We start from the raw sequence: 12,037 nt of genomic DNA on the forward strand, positions 1-12,037 counted from the left end.
CAAAATAAAGACCATAGTTAATCATTGCATTTACTAAAATGCCAAAAAGCCAAACATGTTTGGTCAGTATAATAATTTACATTATTATAATTTATTCATACAACTATGGCTTTTTACAACATAATTTCACCATAAACAAAAGCTAATGTCTTTTTTTAAATATGCATACTATTTTCTGTCATGTGCTAATTAAACCTGTCCTGAAAATATGAAAAATAAAAATAAAATGATACCAGAAAAAAATCAAAAACTATAAAATACAAACTGCAAACTGCTATATATATGTATATATATATATATATATATATATATATATATATATATATATATATATATATATATATATATATATATATATAAAGCATTAAAATGGATTTAATACTTTTTTTTTAGATGTACTAAAACTTAAATCATTCCTTTACAATAAATAATCATGAACATGAGAGTCTTAATCTGTTTCGCATCACCCAAAGGGGTTGTAGTGAGGATTAATCATTTTGCCGACATAAAAACAAGGATAATGTTGATTGGACATGGGAAATTACTTAATTCATTTTTTTTTTTTCACCCAAGTGGATTGCTCACGGTTGTGAGCTTAAAAAATATTTATAATCTTTGAGAAGCAACATATGGTATGTGCATTGGCACAACTCAAATGCTGTGAGGCACACTGTCATAATGCACCATGGTGATGTATTATAACTGGCCTTGTTTTCTTATCCAAACCCAGAGCTATTTACAAACAAAATGAGCATATGTGTTGCCAGCAAGCGCAGGTACCATTACAGCTGCTTTGCAAATAGATCTTCGATCCCTTTGCAGCACAATAGTGTGGTTCAGAAGCAAGAAATGGTTCTGCTATTTCTAGAATATTAGTGCTTGTCAGGTTGCAAGAAAGAGGCCTAACTGTGTAAATCACAAGCTAAATTACAATGGTGCCTTTTGGTGAAGACATCACTTTAGTTTTTTTATAGTCTGGGAAAAGTGCAGTCCATTATGTTGTGAGGAAATCTAATAAAAACCTGGAGCTCATGGACCACAGCCAAGTCCAGTCCGACAGCAAGGAAACATGTCTCTAAGCTCCTCACACCCCACCTGCTGGCCTTTACCACCTTTAACAACAATGGATAAGTTAATATTGCTGGTTACTGCATTTTTATATTCAGTAATATTCTTCAAAATGAGACACTAGTAATACGTTACTGCCGTGGATATTAAAAATATAGCAACCAAAGTGTCTCAGTTGAAAAAACACTGTCCAACCAAAGCGTTCTCAAGCACCACCAGCTTTTTGTTTTCAAAAGAGCGCCTGGCATTTTTTTTTTTTTCAGCTGGCGAAAAATGCTTTGGTGTACACACACTAGTTGAATATTTATTTTTAAGCATATGGCCTAATAGTCTTTTATGGAATATACTGGAGCCAAACCTGAAAGATTCTACAGCATTACTGGACACTTAACTTACCTAGTTGTATTTCATAGGCGGGGTTTATGCTAATTGTGAATGAGCGTGTACACGCATCCTATTTACGAATGATTGGAGAGGAGAGTTTTCTGGAAGGTCTGTTTTATGGGCAAATTACTCTGAATTTACTCATATATTTACGCAACTGAGACTTGCAGTACATCCACAGATGCACATACAGTCATGGCCAAAAATATCGGCACCCTTGGTAAATATGACCAAAGAAGGCTGTGAAAATTAATCTGCATTGTTAATCCTTTTGATCTTTTATTTAAAAAATTCACAAAAATCTAAGCTTTCATTGGATAATAAGAATTTAAAATGGGGGGAAATATCATTATGAAATAAATGTTTTTCTCTAATACACTAATTGGCCACAGTTAACGGCAACCTTTTATTCAATAATTTTTGGAATCTCCATTTGACAGTTTAATAGCTCTAAATGTTCTCCTATAATGCCTGATGAGGTTTGAGAACATCTGACAAGAGATCAGAGACCATTCCTTCATCCAGAATCACTTCAGACCCTTCAGATTCCCAGCTCCATGTTGGTGCTTCTTCTCTTCAGTTCACCACACTCATTTTCTATATGGTTCAGGTCAGAAGACTGGAATGGCTATAGCAGAAGCTTGGTTTTGTGCTCAGTGGCCCATTTTTGTGTTGTTTTTGAGGTTTGTGTTTGGATTATTGTACGGTTGGAAGATCCAAACATGGCCCATTTTAAGAGTCAGTCACTTAGTGAATTTTTATCTGTTGGTATTTGATAGAATCCATGATGCCATGTGTCTAAACAAGATGTCCAGGACCTCCAGCAGAAATGTAGGCCCACAACATCAAAAATACAGCAGTATATTTCATTTTACACATGGAGTACTTTTTGTCCCTGTGTTCACCAAACCCATCTTGAGTGTTTGCTGCTAAAAAGCTAATTTTTTAGTTTCATCTGACCATAGAAGCCAGTCACATTTAAAGTTCCAGTCGTGTCTGATAACTGAATATGCTGGGGTTTGTTTTTGGATGAGCTAGGAGAATTATAATTTAAACCCACCCAAACAACAACTGTTTACTAAAGTTCTCCAGCTGTGGTCTTTTGAGTCTTTAGACACAAAGACTCATGCAATTCTCCAGCTGTGGTCCTTGGAGAGTCTTTAGCCACTCAAACTCTCCTTCTCACTGTGCATTAGGATGATATAGAGACACATCCTCTTCCACGCAGATTTATAACATTTTCTGTTGATTGGAAATTCTTAATTATTGCCCTGATGGTGGAAATGGGAGTTTTCACTCCTCTAGCTCTTTTCTTAAAGCCACTTCACTAATTTGTGAAGCTCAATTATCTTTTGCTGCACATCAGAAATGTATTCTTTGGATTTTCTCATTGTGATGTATGATTAAGGGAATTTGGACTTTGTTTTCCCTCATATTTATATTTCTGTGAATCAGAAAGCCTTGGATGGATAATTTCATGTTCATAATCACCCTGGAGTGCTCAAAATTGTGAATATGAATGGGAATACTTCTGAGTTATTTTACTCATAAGAATGAGTGTCCAACGTGTATTTGAGAAAAACATTAATTTCATAATGATATTTCCCCCCATTTTAAATTCTTATTATCCAACGAAAGGTTAGATTTTTGTGAATTTTTTTAAATAAAAGATCAAAAGGATTAACAATGCAGATTCATTTTCACAGCCTTCTTTGATCATATTTACAAAGGTTGCCGATGTTTTTGGCCTTGACTGTATAATATATACATATGAAATAACCCCCATTTATAACATACATGAAATCATGCGGTAGCAGATCTATACAGGTGAAGCTGGGGAAGGTGGAGGGTTTCTGAAGCGCACTGCAACTGCTACAACAAGCACTAGTCGAGTATTATTTGCTTATGCAAAAAGAAACCAATCAGCTGTGCCATGTGAATAATGATGTGATTATATCAGATTGAGTTAGAATCTTGTATTTTCGCTCATTCTTTCTTTATGTAGTGAACTACATGATCAGATTTGGACATAGTATGAAAGTGTAAAATAGTTCAGGCAGTTACATTCTCTTATGCCTCTTCTTCAGCACTGTGGTGAGATGTCATGATGGACATGAGCACAGCTTAAATTTCCTAATTTTCCATCTTTTCTTTGCACACTGACAGCTGCTCTCAGTCTCTTGATGAGATGAGAAAGTCTCTTGGCATCGTGCTGCTGACACTTATACCATTACTATAGCAAAGGTGCTATATTGGATGCTTAGTACATGACCTGAACAAAAGGATCTTATTTATTTATTCCAAAATGACTGTTGAAAGTGAATAACTGCTCAACCTAGACTTATTTCAAGAAAATAAAACCTATAACTGCCTCTGTGTAAAGCACAGAATCTAGCAATGACCTTTATAAAGTGAAATCTGCTGAATACAAATCTCTTTCACAAACTGATTTTGTCTTTGTAGGCTTTTTGTATAATGTTTCAATTAATCAGATATTGTCAGAAATAAGTTGTCAAGACAAAAATCAGAGATTGTGAAGAAAATTCAGCAGTGTCTGAATGAGTAAACAGCTCACATTCTGGCACAATGCCCTATAGCTAACAGTCATATGGCCAAGCTGTGCCCTTCTATCGGACAAATAACATCCATATTCATTTATGGGCACTGTGGTGGCTAATTAATTAAGGGTGAGATTACTGTAGAAGGTTATTGTTGAGAATATGACAGTAACAGTCAGTGAGAGCCCTTCCATTGGCAGTGTGTAATATGTCATCATGAATACCATTAAATAAGTGTGGAAAATAGATAAATAGATGCCTTTCAATTTACAGCTACAAATGTCAGAATTCACAAGGATGTTGTCATCAGGAATGCTGGATTGTGGCACTGTAAATTTACATACTCTGTTTAACACTGTCACGGATCGTAAGAGGCGAAGACTCAAGTGCATGCAGATGAGGATTCTTTATTTTGTAAATCACCAAAGTAAACAAAAACACAACTGAAACCACCCACGCATTCATGGTTACAACTCGTCATAAACTGAACACAGGGCAGCCAGACATCAAAGGCACGAACAGGTACATACGTGAGACAAACAAGCCCAGAACAGAAAACACAGGAAGCTTATAAAGAAGAGGCAATCAAGTAAACTGCTGGGACAAATTAAATCAAGGAATAAGGTAATGAGAGAACAGGTGAGTGGAGTTTAGAGGAATGGAGTCCAGAGGAAAGGGAGAAACACAGGTGGAGCAACTGAAACAATAATGACGTAACAAGATGGGCGGGGTCAGAAAATAGACAGGAGAGAGCACATGGCACCAAACAAACACAACACTCACAAAAAAGACAGTGTCATCTGGTGGCCCTCCCGGGCACACCAGCTGAAGACTGTGACAGAACCCCTCCCTTAAGGAGTGGATTCCAGACACTCCAAAAGTAAGAAATCATGGAGGGAGGCGGAACGGAGGTGGATCAGGGGGAGGGATGGAGGGCCAGGCCCATGTAGTGGAAGAAGGCCTGGAGAAAGAGGTAAACAAAGTTGCCATGGCAGAGCCGGCAGCTTGGCAGGCAACAGGAGTGGAGCTTGCCTCAAGGAGGGAGCCGGCAGGGCGAGCAGCTGGGGTAGAGCTGACATCAAGGGCGGCACCGGCAGGGCAAGGAGCTTGGGTGGCTCTGGGACGGCACCAGGATCTGGGAAGGCCTCCAGGCCTTGAAGGATGGAAGAAGCCCTCTTCCTCCTCCTCCGTTTCCGAGAGGGTGGCACTGCAGCTTCGTCTGGCGCCTTTGGGGAAACTGTGAGCGGACTGCGCTGCCGTCTCGTGGGAACTGTGAGCGGACGCGGCCGCCTTGGGGGAACTGTGAGCGGACACCGCTGCCTCAGGGGAGCTGTGAGCGGACACCGCCACCCGGGAGGGGTCGTGGGCGGACGCCGTCACCTCTGGAGGGTCGTGAGCGGACGCCGCCGCCTCGGAGACCATGTGAGCAGACCATACATACAACGCTCACATACAAACAAACGCCGCTGCCTCGGAGTCCTTGTGAGCGGACGCTCACCATCGCCATCGCCGCTGAATCCTCAAATGGCTTGTTTGTACTGTCACGGATCGTAAGAGGCGAAGACTCAAGTGCATGCAGATGAGGATTCTTTATTTGTAAATAACCAAAGTAAACAAAAACACAACTGAAACCACCCCGAAGGGGAAAAAAACAGAGTAGCATTCATGGTTACAACTCGTCATAAACTGAACACAGGGCAGCCAGACATCAAAGGCAGGAACCGGTACATACGTGAGACAAACAAGCCCAGAACAGAAAACACAGGAAGCTTATAAAGAAGAGGCAACCAGGTAAACTGCTGGGACAAATTAAATCAAGGAATAAGGTAACGAGAGAACAGGTGAGTGGAGTTTAGGGGAATGGAGTCCAGAGGAAAGGGAGAAACACAGGTGGAGCAACTGAATCAATAATGACGTAACAAGATGGGCGGGGTCAGAAAATAGACAGGAGAGAGCACATGGCACCAAACAAACACAACACTCACAAAAAGACAGTGTCAGGGCACACCAGCTAAAGACTGTGACAAACACAGGCTGAAGGATCATTTTTGATAATCAAGCTGGCATGAACAAGAGTGGCTGGGACTAGTTTTCACTAAAGCTATATCTCAATAAATATAACGTTTAGAGCCAAAAGTCCATTTATGAAAATATGTTTTTTTTTCTACCGATGGTTTTGAATGCTGGTTTCAAAGATCTATGTTCAAAAATTTTCTTAAATAAAAACATTTATAATGATTCAACAAAAGTCAGATTTATTTATTTTGTTTTTTTGGAAAAAAAAATAAACCAGTAAATATAAATAGCTAAATAAAAATAAAAATATAGAAAAATATAGAAAATATATTTAAAAATAATACGTTCTTGAATACACCTCTGGTGCAACTCAGACACATCATCAGTGATGTTTCCTGGGTTCATTGGGTGTTTTGGGTCTCACAACATCATACACCCTCGCCCAGGTGACCCAGCCAGGGTTGATCAGACCCTGGCTTGTGTCTGAGTAGCTTGTATGATCCACGGATCGTCCCGCTTGATCCACAGTCACCTTGATGCCTTTTCGGCAGCATCCGTGATGTTCTTGATGGCTTTCCTGATGTGCAGTCCCTTCATTCCAAGCATCTTGAGGGCTCTGATGAGTGACTGGTCGACGAATCCTCTGCACCCGACCTCGATGGGATTGAATCGGGTCCTCCACCCCCTGCTTCAGCATTCGCCTGCCAGCTCCTCATACTTGGCATTCTTCCTCTCAAATGCCTCCTCCATCCGGTCTTCCCAGGGAACAGTCAACTCCAGCAGGACTACTTGCCTTGTTATTTCTGACACCAGGACAATGTCTGGCCTAAGCGTGGTCACTGCGATGTTTCCTGGGAATTTGAGCTGTCTCCCTAGGTCGACCCAGTGAACCTCCTCTTTGACAAATTGGGCACAATGGTGTGTCTGCCAGGCCCCAGCAGAAGAGATTGGATGGACTGGGGAGGACATCATAGACAGACTGAACCAGGTATTTGATCCGGTGTGGCTCAGACTTCCACAATTCTGTCCATGATATCTCCCGGTCTGCCACCTGCTCCCATTGGGTCCATGCCCCCTGCTGCCGCATCCCTACTATCCTACTGCAGCGGAGTTCTTCCACCCCAGCTTGGACCTCATCTTGCATCAGCTGTCACCTTTCCTTTCCCTGGGCCTTGTTAAAGCGAGGTCTTGGATTGCTCCCGAGTCCTGCCCATCCAGATGCCACTGCCCCCACCAGCTCACTGTGTCGCAGTCTACTGCCTCTTGGGCCTTCCACTTCCTGCCGGTTCTGACCTCTATGCCTGCCAAAAGACCTTGCTGTCACTGGAGTCTCTGTACAGTAGCACCTCTTTTGATCAGGTTACCATAATCTCTTCCTTCGGACTGCTGAAGGGCAGTTTTAGCTTGTTCTTCCTCCCGTACAAGGGGATATCACTGAGGCTTCATGGTAGGCCTAACCACTTCTGCAGGAAACAGCTGACTTTCCTCTAGAAGCATTCAACAGTGGTTATTGGCACGTCATAGACCAGGATGCCGTGCTGGTAGATCCAGGCTTTATATTTACCTGGCAGACCTGACTTGTCCACAGCTGTCAACCAGATTCCCAACTGTTTAGTGGTTGTCTGGAGTGATGCGGTGTCCTTCAGGGTGCAATCGTAGATCTTGCCCAGACTCTTGACAGGCTTTTCTCTGACAGATGGTATCTGAATGTCTCCAAGTGAGAAGCGGAACTGGTCTGTAACCTTCCCTTTCTTCACCACCAGGGACCTGGACTTGGCTGGCTTAAATTCCATCCGGGCCCAGTTGATGAGATGCTCGAGCCCTTGGAGGATCCATCTGCACCCCGGAACCGATGTTGTTGTCACGTCAAATCATCCATGAATGCTCTGATTGGGGGGCTGCCGTATACCTGACTTGGTGAGTGGAGCTCTGCACTCCACCTCTGCTGACTTAACCAGCATATTCATTGCCAAGGCAAACAATATCACGGAAATATTACATCTAGTGATAATGCCCTTCTCAAGCCGATGAAATGCAGATGTTTTCGCTCCAGAGATGACTCTCAAACTGAAAGAATTGTAATAATCCAGTATGAGGTTCTTGATCTTATCTGGAACGTGATGATGGTCAAGTGAGGTTTCTACCAGCCTATGTGGGATTGACCTGTAGGCATTAGCGAGATCGAGCCAGAGGACTGCCAGATCCCCTTTGCCTTCACGTGCCTCATGTAACAGCTGGGTGACAATTTCTGTATGCTCGATGCATCCTGGCATCTTTGGGACTCCGTCCTTCTGCACAGAGGTGTCAATGTATATGTTCCTCAGAAGGAACTCCATCAGGCATCAGGCAAGAATACTAAAGAAAATTTTTCCCTTAACACTGAGGAGCGAGATGACTCTGAACTGCTCAGTGGTGCTTGAGCTCTCCTTCTACGGGATCCAGACGCCCTCTGCATGTTGCCACTGCTGTGCCACCTTCCCCCTCCTCCAGATGACCTTGACTAGTTTCCATAACCTCTTCAAGAGTCTGAGGCACCTCTTATAGATGACGTACGGCACTCCACTCGGGCCTGGTGCTGAGTTGGTTCTAGCAGCTTTGACGACTTCTTCAACTTCTTTCAAAGATGGCTCAAATAAAAACTTAATAAATAAAAATCTGAATATTCAATTAAATAATTAAATAATTCAATTAAACATTAAAACATCAATATGATCTCATTTTGCTGCATCTGTTGTGTAAACATATCAGTGAACTGGACATTAAGACAATGATCAACTATAAAATGAAGATTGTATCTGAAAGGTTTAATGGCAACCTCAGGACAAGGATATTTCCATAAAGACAGATCAGGGGAAACAAGCTGTTGTGTGGTTTAATGTAGCAAGTTGTTATGTATGTTTTAAATTATGTTTTTACAGCTGTACCTTTTTGAACTTATAAAATCTATAAGAGTAGAACTCTATAAACTGTGCTTTTTCCATAGGTTTTTTTTTTTTTTTTTGTAGACTTCAAAGTAAGCACATACAGAATTTTGTTTAAGCAGCAGTTCTTTGCACTAAGTATGTACTAAGTGCCAATATCATTTTGGATTAAATTCTTTGAATTCTTTGTTTTACCATTTGTGACCTCTTGTAAACGGAGCAGCTCTTCCAGCTCTCTCATAGCTCAGGATGGCATAAAATAAAATTCTCTGCTTTTACATCAAAACTGAGTGTTTCAATGGATTTTTTTATTTTTTACTTTATTTTTTAATTATTATTTTATTGTGCTACAGCCAACAATCTTCATGTTGCTATGCCAAGGCACCATCAGAAATATTTTCACCAGTTGGCAAAGCAACTGGTATATTCAAGATTTGTCACTCTTTTATTGTGGTCTGCATAAATGAACAATATAGAGTTGATATAGGTATTTAAATGCAGTCCAGTATCAGATAGGACCATCAGTTAATTCAAGATTTATCTATTAATACTATTTTATCTCAGATGTGAAAATCTGATAGTGTTAACTCATCTCTTGGTGTCAGACCAGCCTGCCATTTACATGCTGTCACCTAGCAACAGAAAATGTTAGATCAAATTAGCATTAGCAAATGAAAAGCTTGCCGGAATTCACACACTGCTTTTACCACCTCTGAGAGCATATGCAAGAACCTGCTAGAATGCAAATTTTGTGTCAACTGTAGGAACAGAGAGGAACCAATTAATGAAACTATGGCTTCTTTGTCAAAATGACGATGATGTAAACTCAAGCGACCTGTTTCAATACATGTAGAGCTGTCTACCTAGACAGCATTCATATAATAGGCAATGACAAACGGTTGTTCCAGAGAGTAGACAGCAAAATAATTATGCTAATATACATAGAATGAGATCCACAAATAAATCTCAGAATTTAACATTAATTAAATTCACAAATAAAAAAACGAGACTTGCAATAACTTTGCCTGCCATTTGTTTGTGAATTGCGTCGACTATGCAATAACTATATATATATATATATATATATATTTGTTTTTTATTCTACAAACTGTGTTGCCTGCCATTTGTTTGTGAATTGCGTCCTGTGCATTTGTAGATCGCTGCACACATGTGTGGATAGCTTGCTGTGCATTTGTGGATCGCTGTGCTTATTTGTGGATGTTGAGACATTTTTTAGCGTCAAGACACACCAATCCACAAATGTATTGTCTCCACCCACCGTCTACCCAGATTACAGATAATCAGATTACAGCCAAACTTCGCTGACCAATCATAGCACATTCTCGCTATAACCAATCACGTTTTGCTTTACAATCAGGGCGGGAGCAGATTCATTTTGCACCCCGGTGAGGAACTGCATTCTAAGGACACTTCGTTCATATTGAGCTGAAGTGCTGTTTGTGTGGTTTTAAAAAAAAAAAGTTGGAGTGTTGGCTTCTTTATTTTTCCATCAGGATCAGTGAATTAGGATAAACTCAGGATTATACACAATTAATAATCATTCACAGATCCCGAACATAACTTTGTAATACTTTTAATTATACTTAAAATACTTTTAACATTTTAAAATACTTTTAATATTTGAAATATTATTTATAATGCTATATACATTGTTAGATCCAAATGGCTGTTCATATCCATATCCATTTCCACCTCATCCAAACTGCTTCACTGAGAATCTGGAAATTGCTGTTATGTTGACTGTTATGTGACGAAAATTTAACCTATTACACAAACTCGCATGTTTATCATGAGGTTGAATCCAGTAATTTATTAGTCAGTTAGGCTACATATTGACGCTTTTCTTTCCATTTTGAATGACACTTCCATAACGCTTTTGTATCCAGTATAGCATTGTTCCAATAGCCATGATTTAAAAGCGCTGTTTCTCTGGCATTTTCAAAGGCATGTAAAATATACTGAGGCTTGGCTTGACACAGTCAAATGATCTGACGAAATCCAATTTTAAACATATTTTATTTTGGATACTCTCCAAAATGGAGGCAAACCACAGCAGACTGGATGAGGAGGAGAAGAATTGTTGAACAAAGTCATTATTCTTGTTTTCCTTGCTCACAAAAAGTATTCTTGTAGCTTCGTAAAATTACAATTGAACTATGATGTCACATGAACTATTTTACTGATGTCCTTACTACGTTTCTGAACCTTGATCGTGGTAGTACCCTTGATGTCTATGGAGGGTCAAAGAGCTGTCGGAATGCATCAAAAATATCTTAATTTGTGTTGAATGGAGGTCTTATGGGTTTGGAACGACTTGAGGGTGAGTAATTAATGACAGAATTTTAATTTTTGGGTGAACTATCCCTTTAAGACAGTACAGAGAGAAATTTTAGAGAATGGTGTTCCCTTCTGGTAAAGCACTATTACTCTCAGCTAGAAAATGACCTGCATTATCCTCTAAATCTCCTCTGAACACAATGAAGGCATGCACTGAATATAAAGCACAGTGTAAGAAATGGGTAGAGCGCTTGAAAACTCTCTGCGACTCAAGGCCGAGGAGAACTCCAAGGTTACAGTTATTAGCTGCTGAGATCATTCTCTCAGCAGAAGCATTACAAAACGATGTCTGCTCAGTGAGATATGCTGTTGTCAGAGAAAACTTGATCTTTGACAGTAGAAGAAAGAAGAGCTTTCAAAACGAAACTGCTGTTATTTTGGGTTGGATGTGGAATTGCTTATCCAGCAATTTATGATGAAGATGCTGAAATATATATATATATATATATATTCTTATTTCTCCCAAATTTACCATTTAGTGGTGGAAAGAAAGTATAAATGTAAAAGAAAAGAAGTGGAAAGGTATATATATATATATATATATATTAATTATATTAACCTGTTGACTTCCATACTATGGAAGTCAATAGGGTAATATTTATTTTTTATATTTAACTTATCATCAATGAGATTGTTTTACTCACATTTAATACAGTTGGTTTGTTTACTTAATTTGAATTTGTAACTTTTTTTTATGTATGACTTCTGCCAACTCGTTTAAAAAGATTACAT

General features: G+C 39.7%; 1 pseudogene; it reads right to left on the reverse strand.

The window, feature by feature from the left end:
* Nucleotides 1-6,714: 6,714 nt before the first annotated feature.
* Nucleotides 6,715-12,037, reverse strand: part of LOC109045002 — a 38,674-nt pseudogene continuing 33,351 nt past the window's right edge.

Source organism: Cyprinus carpio, chromosome A15, assembly GCF_018340385.1.
Source record: "Cyprinus carpio isolate SPL01 chromosome A15, ASM1834038v1, whole genome shotgun sequence".
Taxonomy (NCBI): domain Eukaryota; kingdom Metazoa; phylum Chordata; class Actinopteri; order Cypriniformes; family Cyprinidae; genus Cyprinus; species Cyprinus carpio.